This window comes from Phoenix dactylifera, chromosome 12 (genome assembly GCF_051530095.1).
Source record: "Phoenix dactylifera cultivar Ajwa chromosome 12, Ajwa_hap1_PhDact_Kaust_v1.1, whole genome shotgun sequence".
In the NCBI taxonomy this organism is placed as follows: Eukaryota; Viridiplantae; Streptophyta; class Magnoliopsida; order Arecales; family Arecaceae; genus Phoenix; species Phoenix dactylifera.
This window is the reverse complement of record NC_143201.1, coordinates 30,478,917-30,484,091: the sequence shown is the minus strand read 5'-3', so window position 1 is coordinate 30,484,091 and position 5,175 is coordinate 30,478,917. Positions and strand designations below refer to the sequence as shown.

Sequence of the window (5,175 nt, the reverse complement as noted above, 5' to 3'; positions counted from 1 at the left end):
CATCCCCTGCAACATCCTTGTTACACCTAACACAGCATACTGGCTTCCCTTAGATGCCCTTAAAGGCACCTGCAACTCTTGTTTGAACTCTTTCAGCACCTGCCGCTGCAGGCGTTCTTGCCCAACCTCGGTGGGCGAAGAAATTCAACATATGAAAGAATTGCAAATTATCACTCCTGATTGCTAATTGCCGAACCTGTATATTTTGTTGAATAAAGTTCGACAGGGAATGATGGATGACAGATATTGCAGCAAACTTAAACCCACCTCTCAAAATCTAAGAAAAACCTCATGAGATTCAACAAAGCCAACTCAGAATACGTGGTAGAAAATCACTAAGTATTCAGTCATGCTGAGAACAGTTAAGCACAGATGTAACAAAATGACAGCAGAAACATAATTACTTCTATGTACCATGTAAAGCTGCACGAGTTTAAAATTGATCAACCAAAAGCCGAATGGGATAGGTGCCATCTGATATACACATTTAATAATGTCGGTATCAAATTCCTAGTAGTGATAAAATTGTAGGTCTTCTGAGATGGTATAGACCAAGCAAGAGTCATGCAATGCAAAGGGCAAACCACTTCTTCACCCCAATTTCCTCAGCTGCAAAAGAACATAAAGAAGCTAGCCCAAAGTTCCGCAACAAGTCACTTCCAAATCTAAAGTATAATTCTTGTCAATCTGCAGAAGTAAAAATCACTTAAATTATAAGACAAAATCAAACAAAAATAAGTACCAAACATGTATTGAAAGAGATTGAAAATGGTGTCTCAGTTTAACAATCAAACAATTGAGAACGTGCATATACTGCAGCCAAAGATATCATGACTTTCATCCAAAAATCCAATTCAATCCCTGCTTGAAATAGAACAAATGCATGAGTAGTCGCAACCCGCCCCCTCCCCAACAGCAACCCCCCCCCTCCCCAACAACAACCCCGAAAAAAAAAAAAGACCCACCTTCCCTTCCCTTGAACAGCCTTGAAGCTGTCCAGTTGATCATAATTGATAGCTTTTATTAACCGCACAACTTCCTTGATGTTCATAAAAAGAGCTAAGCACTTGATAGCTAAAATCTCAAATTAATTGGCAAAAGGCCACAAGGTTGCTGAAAACTCTCCCAGCGATGTAGAAGTATGACTTCCAGAAAAAAGGAATTATAATCCCTAAGCATATAATAAAGGAGGAATAAGCAGCCCCAGAACCCCCAGAAAATGAAGCAGTAATTTAAAAAAAAATGAAGCTCAAATAAATTCTATGCCGCTAAAAACAAGTATGCAAAGAAAATGATTCCAGCAGAAAGCTAACGGTTGTCAGCCACTAAAATCGGCAGTATTCAGTAAATTGAAATTTAACAAACTTCTGATTCTCAGTTGGATTGAAATGCATCTAGCATCACAAGTGGACCATGGCCACTCATGGAAGCTATTATATCTATTGATGAATGTTACTCAAGTTTTCCTTGATTAAATATCTAGATTTGCATGCTTAATGTGTACCAGTATGCTTGCCTCCCCGTCCCCATCACCCCCCCCCCCCCCCCTTTTCCTTTTTTTTTTTTTTTGCCTCTTTTTTTTGAAAGGACAACAGTCCCAATATCACTGTTGTACAATAACATACGCTTCATTGTTCCTTAATTCTGACTTTGAAACAGTCCTTAACATGAATGCTCTAAAAATAGTTGGCACTTTAAAAAAATTTCCTTGACATGTGAACAGATGAAAGGTGAGGTTTCCAAAGATGTGCTCTGGCAGTGCCCGACAATTGTTGTTGTCAAAACATTGTTACATTCATTTAACAAATATGAACATGTCCATATGGATACATAAATAGAAACAATATGAACATGTCTATATGGATGCATATCCATTCATGCATATGTAGACTATTAAGTCCATATTAATACGAAGAATTTAAAAGTTAATACTTTTATTTCAACTGCTAAATAAGGTGTTGATATGCTTCTTCAAAAAAACTATTGCCTAAGCCAGAGGACCACATGGCTAATCCATGAAAGAGATATGTCTTAATTGCCCATTTAAACCATCAAAGTATGAACGCATATAGAAACTATGCTATGGCCATCTGCTTCTAATAACTATGTTCCTATAATTTCTGAAATATAATTTATGTTTCTTACATACGTTCGAGAATCAACTGTAATAGGTGTAGAAGAAAACTTAAAAGAATTCATTGGACTACAAAATTTGATTCAAAGGATTGTAGATTTATTTCCCTATAATTTGAGATTTTTTTTCCAGAACAACTGTTAGAAATCCTACAAGTATTAGTAAATGTATGGGTGACTGATATATGTTAATCAACAATAAATTAGACAAGTCAAATTGTCCAGTATATATCTGGTCATTTCCGTAAACAAAATCTTGCATTTTTGGGTGTAAGTATTCAGAATATTAAGCCTAATCACCATACTACAAAGGAAATTTGACATTTATTAAAGATTGGTTTCCCATTGTCTACTTAAACATGGCAAAGAGATGTTCTTTTGGGGTAATAAAGAGCAGCTTCATACGAGGAATCTTCTAATAGACCCATTTCAAATAGGAGATCCTGATTCAGAACAGCACAAAATCTGCTTCTTGTTTCTAGTACCCAAAAGCCAGTGGCTCATAAGATTGATCAGTGTCCCATATTAGCACATAAAAATTACCATTAGTGCTCCAAGATAAGTAGATTCAACGGACTAGATTCCCAAGATATCATCTGCAAAACCTATTTTCTGAGTCTCTCTTATTCAAACAGCATTTTGAAGCTTTCCATTTGATGAAGTGCCGCATAACAATTAAAGGAATAAAACTAGCATCACCATCACCACCACCACCAGCAGCAGATTATTCCATCTAGCAATTAATATCTTCCCAGTACACAAATAGTTTAGGCTTCATGTAACAGAAACAACTGCCACGAAATATGCATAGAAATTGGTCGAAGAAAAAGAAAATATCTAATATGTGCACTAAAGACTAGGATTTTCCTCAAAGATGTTTCACAGAATTTGAAGCACAATTAGTAGATACACTAACAAGTTATGCTCAAATGCTTAAAAATGTGCACAAAGTCACATGATATATCACAAAATTGCTACAATGTACTCTTATCGTGGCATCATAAAATAGAATAGTAAGGAAAAAAAAGTAGACGATAAATTAGAAATACAGACCTCAAGATGATGACATTAAGAAGCTGTTTCTTCAAACTTCCGAAGTGCGTCGCAGTTAGGCGTCTGGTTTGATAGACCCCATTGCCGCCGCTGCATCTCGACTCGACAATTCTGTGCAAGGATCGTAAAATAGTCCCTTTCAATGTGCCGCTCCAGAGAAGCACGTTCCGAGCTTTGGTATGGGTACTCTTGTTCAAACTTTGCAGACTTGACAAAATAGGGCACGCCTCTTGCAGTCACAATTTTGTTCTCATAAGGATATGAGCGAGACAATGAATACACGGGATCATTGGAAGGCAGGAAGTTCAACAAAATCAGAATAATAACAGGCAAGATCTGAATCAGAGCACGGAGGTTGAAACCACCATCACCCTGTGTCTGGTGAAAGCTTGGGCCACCCATGCCGCCGGCTCTAAATTGGAAGCCAAAAGGAGCACCTGCCGGAGCCATTCCTCCAAAGAAGTTCCTAAAGATTTCCTCAGCATCAACATCGGCATCATAAAATCCATCGAAGCCACGAGCATGGCGCCTTGCAGCAACCCTAGTGTAAGCAGGCTCCTCGGACCCAAGAAGATCATACCTTTTCCTGCTCTCTTCATTGCTAAGGCACTGGAAAGCTTTAGAGACTAACTTAAAGGCTTCCTCGGCACCGGGTGCCTTGTTTTTGTCCGGGTGGACCTTCAGGGATAGTTTTCGGTATGACTTACGCACATCTTCCACGGTGCAACCGCGTTCCAATCCCAAGATCTGATAGTAATCCTTCTTCACCTTGATTTGCCCGACGATAGTGATCTGCTCCTCTGTGTAAGCCCTCGACGACCCCTCAGAAGAAGTTTTCGCCGCGGTCCTAGCAGCAGAGGAAGAGGAGGCCGAAGCAGAGCCTACGGTTGGCCTCTCGGGCTCTTCGCCGGGGTTACCAGGAGGGGCCGCACCATCCGGTGGGGCAGCGTCACGGGATTCTCCACCCACAGCAGCGGATAGGAGATCATCGATCGGAAGAGACGGATCGAGGCGGCGGGCTTTGGTTAGGAATTTAAGGGCACGGGTTTGGTCCCCTATCTGCAAGGCTTCTTTTCCGATCCGCAGGCATTTCAAAGCCTCGTCTTTGTTCCCATCCATCGCCGATTAGATGTTTAGGGTTTCAAAAACAAAGTCCACGAACCCTGATACCAAAAACGAAGAGGAAAAATTGGAGTTTCCGCCTCGTCATGTATTTAATTAAGAAAAACAGTAAACATTATGGGATTCTGAAAAATATCGGGACATATGGTGCTGAAAACATACGACAAAATTGATCGAGTGCCGATCGAAAAAAAGAGAGGAAAAAAATAATTTTACGAAAGATCTGAAAGGTGAGGAGGACAACTTGGGATAAATCTAGCTTACCGGCAGATTAAAATCCAGATGCGTGAGACGGATCCCTCCCGCTTCCCTCGTTTCCTGATCGATAGGGTTAGTCTTAGCGTTTGAGCCTTCGAGAGGGCGGAAGGCGAGAAATTATTATTCCCGAAGGCTCCGGGACAGGCGACGCAAAGAAGAAAAAGAAGGAGGGATCGAGGAGGGGCGAGGGGGTGGGAATAAGGAAAAGGGCAGCGGAGGGGGAAGTACTCGTGACGTGATCTTTTAGGGGCCCCATCGGCCACCTTACAACGTCTCTACCGTCCAGATCTTGAATCATGATTCATGATGGTGTCGATCAGAAGATCTAGTCCATTCGTCGAGTCAAATGCTGGTAGCCTGCACAATCGTATGGATACGCACATGGGAGGTTTTATGCGAGCACATCGCATCCGTCCATTTATATATAACGAACACAAGTGGACGAGATGGCTTCGCGGAGGAAACGCCGAGGGGCGCTATAGCTACTCAATTTTCTTATAAAACCTACCCGACTTATTTCATCTCGGTGGGGAAACAGATCGGGAGAGAACGGGAGTGACCGAAGCAAGAAAAAGGGAGTACGTCTATCAGGTGATACAGATGATTGAC

The 5,175-nt window shown here is 41.0% G+C and overlaps 1 pseudogene across 1 annotated transcript; it reads right to left on the bottom strand.

The window, feature by feature from the left end:
- Positions 1 to 322: 322 nt before the first annotated feature.
- Positions 323 to 4,780, bottom strand: LOC103703737 (chaperone protein dnaJ 49 pseudogene; annotated as a pseudogene). The gene is made up of 3 exons (XR_015971774.2): positions 4,573 to 4,780; positions 3,187 to 4,349; positions 323 to 687 (listed from the first exon to the last, which is right to left on the bottom strand). The product of XR_015971774.2 is annotated as a chaperone protein dnaJ 49 pseudogene (transcript).
- Between the last annotated feature and the right edge of the window lie 395 nt (positions 4,781 to 5,175).